Genomic DNA, 9,759 nt, shown 5'->3' on the forward strand with positions numbered 1-9,759 from the left:
AAGTGTATATATTTATGGAATGCATGAGATGTTTTGGTACAGGCATGTAATGTGTAATAGTCACATCATAGAGAATGTGGTGTCCATCCCCTCAAACATTTATCCTTTGTGTTACAGACAATCCAATTATGCTCTTTTAATTAATTTAAATATATAATTAAATTATTATTGATTATAGTCATCCTGTTGTGCTATCAAGTACTGGTTCTTATTCATTCTTTTTTTGTTTTTTTGTTTTGAGATAGGGCTTTACTCTGTTGCCCAGGCTGGAGTGCAGTGGGCTAGATCACAGCTTACTGCAGCTTTGACCTCCCTGGGTTCTGGTGATCCTTCCACCTCAGCCTCCTGAGTAGCTGGGACCACAGGCATGAGCCACGACACCCAGTCAGTTTTTGTATGTTTTGTAAAGATGGGGTCTCACTATGTTGCCCAGGCTGCTCACAAGCCTTGCCTAGGCTAGGCTCAAGTGATCCTCCTGCCTCAGCCTCCCAAAGGGCTAGGATTACAGGCATGAGTCACTGTGCCTGGCCTTATTCATTCTTCTAACTATTCGTTTTTCTTATCCATTAACTATCCCCACCTCTCCCCCTCCCTCCCACTACCCTTCCCTTTGCTCACTTTTTAATGGGATTATTTGTTTTTCCTTGCTGAGTTGTTTGAGTTCCTTGTAGATTCTGGCTATTAGTCCTTTGTCAGATGCACAGTTTGCAAATATTTTCACCCATTCTGTAGGTTGTCTGTTTACTCTGTTGATTATTTCTTTTGTGGTAAAGAAGCTTTTTAGTTTCATTTTGTCCCATTTGTCTATTTTTGTTTTTGTTGCATTTGCTTTGTCATAAATTCTTAGTCATAAATTCTTTGCCGAGGCCGATGTCCAGAAGAGATTTTCCTAGGTGTTTCTTCTAGGATTTTTATATGAATTAATTTTTGTATATAGTGAGAGATATGGGTTCAGGTTCATTCTTCTGCATGTGGATATCTGATTTTCCCAACATAGGGTCCCACTCTATTGTTTTCATTTAATGTAATTACCTCTTTAAAGGCCCTATTTCCAAATAATATCATATTCTCATGTATTGGAGGTTAGGACGTCAATGTATGAATTTGGGTGGGGGGCACAATTCAGCCTAAAATAGGTGATGAAATCTGTCCTGTCAAGGCAGTAAGACTTCCTTTAATCTATCTATTGTTTTAGTGAGTTAGAGGAAAGATTTTCTGGGATTTGGGTTTTCTTAAATCCAACATTAGCATCCAGACTTGGCAGGCAAGGTTAGCCTCTGCACTGTAGAATGTCCCCCAACAAAGACTGTTCTTACTGAAAGCATTAGGAAAATGCAACTTAATTATTAGGCTGTATGGACAGAAGCACAGCACAATCCAAGGCACACTATTGTTTTAATCTCAAAACCAACAGATAGGTAGTGAACGTAAATATTCCAGGCAATGCAGGGGTATTGGACAGGTATTGGCGTTATGATGGTGGTTGTTTACAAAGAAGGGCTTTTCTGTGGGGAATGGCTAATCAGCAGGCCCTGCAAAGGAGAATTAGTGCTTCCTGTGCTGAGGCATCCCAGAATTCTGGGGATTCTGCCAGAGTTCTGCTGGTTCTCGGACAGGGTCATTGGACTTCTTAGGGGAACTTACCAAAAGTCCCCTGTAACTCTGACTGCCATGCAACCTGAGCCAATTTGTTCTCTGCCAATCTCTGCAGCAAATTTATGAATGATGACAGAAAACAGTTGAGGAACCAGTAAACTGGCTAAAACATCATCTTTGTTGCCCTAGCAATGCCTCTAGGGCTTCCGATGGTGGACTGTGCATTTCCGGGCACAGTTTACTTATCATGCCACTGTCAACTGCCTGAATAGGACTGGGGTTAAGACGCTTGCTCCAAACATTACAGTAACAAATGGAGGTTTGCAAGGAGCAAGGACTTCAAATCAGAGTTAGAATGACCAATGAATTTATTAGTTTAATGAGCACCTACTATAGGGTAAGGTACCCTTAGTGGAGCCAGAGATACATTTCAGAAAAATGTTGATTATTAGATTGTATGGACACAGGCACAGCACAATCCCTGCTCCCATAGAGCTTTCATTTTATCAGGCAGAGACAGACAATAAATAAAGCCATTAAGTGGAATATATCTTTCGTTAGATGGTGATATACATTATGGAGAAAAATAAGGCAGAGAAGGGAACTAGGAAGTGCCCCAGATGGTGGGCAGCTTTGCAGTTGTCTGGGGTGGTCAGGAAAGATGTCACTGAGAAAGTGCCATTTGAGTAGAGTCTTGAAGAAAGTGAGGAAGCAAGCCATGAAGGTATTTGGGGGAAGAGTGTTCCAGGCGGAGGGCTTCCTAGTGCAAATATCCTGAGGTACATGCAGAAGCAAGGAGCTGGTATGGCAGAAGCAGGAAACAGTGGTGGGACAATAGCAGTGGGATGAAGGGAGACAGCAGGCAGTGGTGGGGTAAGAAACCATGTCAGTCTTTGTAGGCCATTGTAAGGACTGGGCTTTGACTGTGAGTAAAATGAGGGGCCATTGAGGGTTTCAGCAGAAAAGCCGCTTGACCTAATAATAAGGTCGAGAATAATTCAAAGTCGTGAAAAAGTGGAAGCCCAGCCAAGAAGCTACTGCAGTAATCCAGGTAAGAGACGATGGCTTGGACTGGGATGGTAGCAGTGAATGGGTAAGAAGTGGTTGGATTCCAGCTAGGTTTTGAAGTAGAATCATTAGGATCTACTGACAACTTGGAAGTAGAGGAGGCAAGGGTGACCTTAAGATTTTAGACTCATAATAACTAGAAATCTTGTGCTAAAGTGGCTCGAAGTATTATCCAAAGGTATTTTTAGTCAAATAGACAGACTTTAGAGTCTCTGGCACTCAAATATCATTCCCCTAATCTATTCTATAAGTACTAAAGAATTTACCATGCTAAAATCCTCCAGTCTAGCTTCACAGTACCTGATGCCTTCCACCCATTCATTCATTTGTTCATTCATTTGTTTGTTCATTTATTCACTCACTCATCCATTCTCTGACTCATTCCACTCATCAACTATAGCTCAGCTGTCAGCCAACAACTCCCTGTTCCTTGAGATATAGAGGAGGTTTATTTGAACAGCCCCTTTCCATGGTATGTGAAAGTCCAACATCTCCTCCAAATGCCAGGGGACTTAGGTTCTTCTGGCCTCCTCTGTATCCTGGACACCGGCTTCATCCATTCTGTCATGGTGCCTTATACCAAATATTCTTTGTGTCCTGGTAGAGTCTAGGACTCTGATGGTTTGGGATAGAGCCTTCATTTCTTCACTTTTCTCCTCCACCTTTTCTAGGAGAAAAAAAATTCCTTGTTGTCTTCTTCATAGCAATTTAGGGACATGTTTTTAGCTTAAGCTTGGTATCCACCCCCAAGACCCTATCACAGAGAAATCATGTTCTTGTTAGAGCAATCTAAGAAGGTCTAGCCAAAGTGTGTTTGAACATTTTTTAAAGACTCCTTTAGCTGCTGGTTGTAGAATGGATTGAAGATGGGTAAAGTGTATGACACCCATAACTCTTCATCGTCTCTCACTATGTGGTTGTCTGGATTTCCTTTGTGCTGCGCTCTGTTAGAATTGTCTTACAGTAGTGCTACTTGTGCTCCAATTGTACAGTTTAGTTGAATAGCTATTACAGCTTTTACTTTGCTTTCTTTAACCTTGGGACCCAGAAATGGGGCTACACAGAAAAGGAGCAGAGTTATAATCATCATGCTCTAAACAGAACCGCCTTCCCCCCGCACCTACCTCCCAGGTACTACAGGTGTTTTGTTGAGACAAGCTTGTTTTACCTGGCATCTTCTTCCCCAAGGATGAGTACTCCCTTGAGGTCCTCAGTTCTATAGTCAATGGTCAGCAAACCCACCCCACCTATTTGCAGATGTGCCCAGACAAGTCTGACTCTTATATAGGTTCCAACTAGAATCTGTAAGTATTATGAATAAGTTTCTTCCATATAATTTGACCCCAATGAATGACATTTAATATTGATCTTGAGTAAAATTACTTTCATATGGAAAAGATTAGTTAAGTAAATTATGTGTAATAATTGGTTTGTTATTTTTATTCTCCATACTCAAATCAGTGCCCTTAGAAAATAGTTTCCAAATGTATCTGTCATTGACAATAAAAGAAGCCAGGATGTGACTGTGAATGTGCATCACTCATTGTTAATTTAGGCAGGCATTTGATGGGAATGTCCTGATCAAGTCATAGCACTGCTGATTTGTGGACAATGTGGAGAACATGATGTGTGTTGCTGGTTAGAGTACACTGAGACCAGCAAAAGTTTGTCAGACTTCTTTGCCACAGTGTCAGGTAGAGGCTTTTAAAAAAAAAAAGTGGGAGGAAAAAGTGCTGTGAAAGTTACTAAAGGAAAAAGCTTTTTCCATGGAAAATATTTTATTACCTATAAAATGTAATATTTTATTACCTATACAAAGAATAAGAATGATACATGAATAACAACATAAATTTGCAAATTGCATAAAAGGTGTCATTTTTATGTAATATAACACATAATAGTAATTAATATAAAATCTTTATTGATCACAAGATTTTTCTGGCTCACTTTCCTGCAAATTAATTTATTAGTTCATCAAAATGTATATATTTAATAACTTTATTTTTAATTGATATAATTGAAAAAGATGTCAATTACTCTTGGCAAATGCAAGATAGTAAATAATTTCTGAACATTTTTAATTTTGCAAAGTATCTTTCTGTTGACACACTGTTTCTAGAGCTGTTAAGATTATTTTATGATTTGTGACAATACTAGGATACATATTAATAAGTCAATTCAAAATATAAACGTTAGTACATCTAGAACTGATGATAGTTTCAGAACAATTTTTTTAAAAAGATTTAACTCTTCATACAAATCAGTTTCACCTAAGTTTGAATTAAATTTTAATTGGAAATGAATACAGTAACATTTTAATGTTTCCTCTGACAGTTCCTGCTCCAAATTCTTGTGGAGGCAGTTTAAGATACAGAATTTAAAACCCCCATTTATACACTCTATGATGTATCTTCAATACATAAAAAATATTTTAAAATTGTCTTCTTCATTAATAATTGGTTCATCCAAAGCTTGGGATGAAAATAGTACTCTTTTCTATCAAATGTGATAATGTTTAAATTTAATTTTGGTTTCTAAGGTTACATATATTTGCTTTGCAACATTACGCCAGTGTTCAAAACTGGAGATTCTGTGAAGAATTACTGCAACTCCCTGATATATTATTGCAATGCCCATGTGTATGCTTCCATTTTGTTATAATTTGCTGACAAAGGTCACTGATTGAGAGCCAGCAATTTGATCCTGGTACTTAGTCCAGAAAATTAATATCTGTCCCATGTTGCAGGGATGGGTTCTGGAGGAGGTTGGGCAAGCAGGCCTCCCACCAAAGATCTCATTGTTGCTCCCACACAGAGCCCCTTCTTTCTCCCTTGGCTATGTCCACTGCTGCCATTGCTGCTGTTGCTTCTGCTGCCTTTGTTCCAGCTGCCAGTGTTGCCAGGTCCTGCCAGCTACTTTGGGGCCTGGCACTCTAGACTGCCCTGAGACATACACATGTGCTCCAGGCTGCATGGCCAATTACTCAGAACCAGAGCTGCCACTGTGTCAATGAGTGTGTGTGTTGCTTCCTGCTGCACCTTGGCTATTCACATGCATGCTCCATTGTCGCATTGGATTTCACTGACAAAACACAAGTTTGAAGATAAAATTATCAAGAATTGTAAGACAGCAACAGCAGAGCATTAAACTAAGCACGGGATCCCCTTGAGAGTGGAGCTCTCTCCAACTGCACAGATTGTGTGATTGTGAAACTGGCCCTCGTGCCACAGCACATAAAGCAACTCTACAATTGCAAGGTGAATAGGGAGGGAAAGAGCAAGGGAGACTTTGGTGCCCAAAAATGTCTCACACACGAGATATCCAAAACCATAGCTCCTGATCTCCCTGATCCTCCAAACCTGTTCCTTTGACAGGATTCCCCATCTCAGTAAGTGGCAACCTGATTTTTATAGTTGGTCGGGCCCAGATCTTGGAGTTCAATGCCACTTGTCTCTCATACACATCAGCAGCATATCTGATGACTTCTCATCTCTTCTACTGCTCCTGTTCTGCTCTGGTGCTTGGGGTTATGGAATAGCCTCTGCATTGATTTCCATGCTTCTTTTCTTAGCCCCATATTAGGCAGGGTTGTCCAGAGAAACAGAAACAATTGGATATATATATATATAAATATATAGGAGATTTATTATGAGGAGCTGGCTTATGTGGTTATGGAGGCTGAGAAGTCCCGTGATGTGCCATCTCCAAGCTGGAGACCCAGGAAAGCTAGTGATGTAGTTACAGTCTTGAGTCTAAAGACCTAAGGACCAGAAGAACTGGTAGTGGATGTTCTAGTAGAAGTCCAAAGTCCTGAGAAACAGGCATGCTGATGGTGTAAGTTCCACTCCAAGTCTCAGTCCGAGGACAGAAGAAACATGACATCCTATCTCAAGAAGTCAGGCAGAGAGAAAGAGAATTCTCCCTTCTACCACTTTTTGATTCTATTCAAACCCTCAACAGATTAAATGATTCTCACTCACATTGGGGAGGACACTCAGCTTTACCCACTTCACAGATTCAAATGCTAATCTCATCTGAAAACATTCAAAGACACACGCAGAAATAACGTTCAGCCAAATTTGGGCACCTTGTGCTCTAGCCAAGTTGACATATAAAATTAACCATCATTCCCCCTAATGTCCCTCACCTAGAATTGGACCTGACCTAGAGAAACCACTCAGTAAATACTCATGAGATGAATGAGACAGGACTCTTCAGTGTGGCTGGTCTTTTTAAGGGCACATTCTGATCTCTTGGGATTAGATAACTTCTCAGAATTACTTTGGGCAAGCACAAAGGGTTGTGCTTTCAGGCTAGGACCATGGTCCCTGAAGTATGGCCCATGCACCAAGAGGTGCCAGAGACACTTTTCCACTGTGTTGACATTGACCTGATAGTTCACATACAATGATTGGTAAACTGCTGATGACATAGCAGAAATGAAAGCACTGGCATCACTCTGAACTATGAGGCATTGTGCCCAATGCCTAGTTCACCATGCACTCATATAAAAAACTTAACGGTTTCAGTTCACAATGTTCTTGATGTAAAAATTAACTATATCAAATCTCAACCCTTGGATCAATAACTTTAATATTTGGTGTTATGAAATGGTAAGTATGCATAAAACACATTTGCTGTATACCAAAGTATAATGGTTGTTTTGAAGGAAAGCTCTCGTCAGACTGAACTGCAAGCTGGACTAGTCATTTTCTTTAGGGAAAACCATTTTTTGTTTTTAGAGTGACCGTCTTAGTCTGTTCAGACTGCTACAACAGGATACCATAAACTGGGCAGGTTATAAACAATGGAAATCTATTTCTTACGGTTCTGAAGGCAGGGAAGTATAGATCAAGGCGCCAGCACTTTCAATGTCTGGGGAGGGCCCATTTGCTGGTCCCTAGCGTGCTGCCTTCTTGCTGCTTCCTTACATGGTGAAAGGGTACAAGGCAGCTTTCTGGGGCCTCTTTTATAAGGGCACTAATTCTATTCATGAAGGCTTTTCCCTCATGATCTAATCACCTCCCAAAGGCCCCACCTGCTAATATTATCACATTGGTGATTGGGTGTCAACATATTAATTTTAGAGGGATGCAAACATTCAGACCATAGCACTAACATAGAAATTGTGTTTTTTTAGACTTGAATATTTGGTGGACTTTTCTAGAAAATGAATAAAGTGAAGCTGTCATTTCAAGAAAAATAGCTGCCAGTATTTGTTGCCAATTATAAAATTTGAATTTTCAAGTGACAATTAGAATTTTGGAAAACTTGTGTTCGCCACAGTAAGTTTGATAACTTTCCAATACTTAACAACTTTTTAAATAATATCAATGGTATATTATTTACATACATACTGTGTGTGTGTACATATATAAACTTGTATACATGTACAACGTTATGTAACATTTGGAAGATCTATATAACTCAGCAAACCAATATTTGCCAAATGACCACTCTATTATAATATCATACATGGGAAAAGATCCATTCCAATTATACAATGGACCAATGGATTTTAACATAAGAGAGTATGAAAAGTTTGTTAATTTTGTTTCAGATTCCATACTGCAACTCAACTTTAGGACACTACCACTTGTCAAGCTCTGATGTGGTATCAAAGAAGAATATCCACAATTATCTAAAAAAGCTGTTAAAACATCTGTCCCTTTCCAACTACACATTTGTGTGAAGATGGATTTTGTTTATATACTTAAACTGAAAAATCATAATGCAACATTTTGAATGCAGCAAGCAGATATGAGAATCCAGCTGCCTTGTATTAAGTAAGACATAAACCAGATGTGCAAAAATATCAAGCAATGACACTCTTCTCACTAATTTGTTTTGGAAAACATAGATATTTCTTTAAATGGTTTTAATAAGGTATAATTAAAATATAGTAAATGACACATACTTAAGATATACAATTTAATAAATTTTGACATATGAATATGTCTACAAAACCTCCACTTCAATCAAAATAATGAACATAGCCACCACCCCCAAAAGTGTCCTTGTGCCCCTTTCCATCCCTACATCTCTCCCCTTCCTGACTCCTTGATTTCCAGGAAATCACGATCTTCTGTCAGTCTGTTTTAGTTTTCATTTTCTAGGATTTTATATGAATGGAATCACAGTCTATGCATCCTTTTTGTCTGGCTTTCCTCATGGCATATTTTGAGATTCACTCATGGTTTTGCCTGTATCAAAGCTCATTCATTTTTATTGCTGGGTACTCTTCTATTGTATGATTGCAGTATAATTTATTGATCCATTCACCTGATGATGGACATTTGGGTTGTTTTCCGGTTTTGGCTATTATAAGTAAAGTGGCTATGAACATTGGTGTATAAGTCTTTGTATGGGTATATTCTTTCCTTTCTCTGGGTAAATACCTAGGAGAAAAATGCCTTGGCCTTATGCCAGGCATATGTTTAACATTTTTTGAAAAAATTATTATTATTATTATACTTTAAGTTCTAGGGTGCATGTGCACAACATGCAGATTTGTTATATATGTACTCATGTGCCATGTTGGTGTGCTGCACCCATTAACTTGTCATTTACATTAGGTATATCTCCTAATGCTATCCATCCCCCCTCGCCCCGCCCCACAATAGGCCCCGTTGTGTGATGTTCCCCTTCCTGTGTCCAAGTGTTCTCATTGTTCAATTCCCACCTATGAGTGAGAACATGTGGTGTTTGGTTTTCTGTTCTTGCAATAGTTTCCTGAGAATGATGGTTTCCAGCTGTATCATGTCCCTACAAAGGACACAAATTCATCCTTTTTTACAGCTGCATAGTATTCCATGCTGTGTATGTGCCACATTTTCTTAATCCAGTCTGTCGCTGATGTACATTTGGGTTGATTCCAAGTCTTTGCTATTGTGAATAGTGCCACAATAAACATATGTGTGCATGGGTCTTTATTATTATTATTTTTTTATTTTTTATTTTTATTTTTATTTTTTTATTATTATTATACTTTAAGTTCTAGGGTACATGTGCATAACGTGCAGGTTTGTTACATATGTATACTTGTGCCATGTTGCTGTGCTGCACCCATCAACTCGTCAGCACCCATCAACTCGT

Source organism: Theropithecus gelada, chromosome 5 (assembly GCF_003255815.1).
Source record: "Theropithecus gelada isolate Dixy chromosome 5, Tgel_1.0, whole genome shotgun sequence".
Classification (NCBI taxonomy): Eukaryota; Metazoa; Chordata; class Mammalia; order Primates; family Cercopithecidae; genus Theropithecus; species Theropithecus gelada.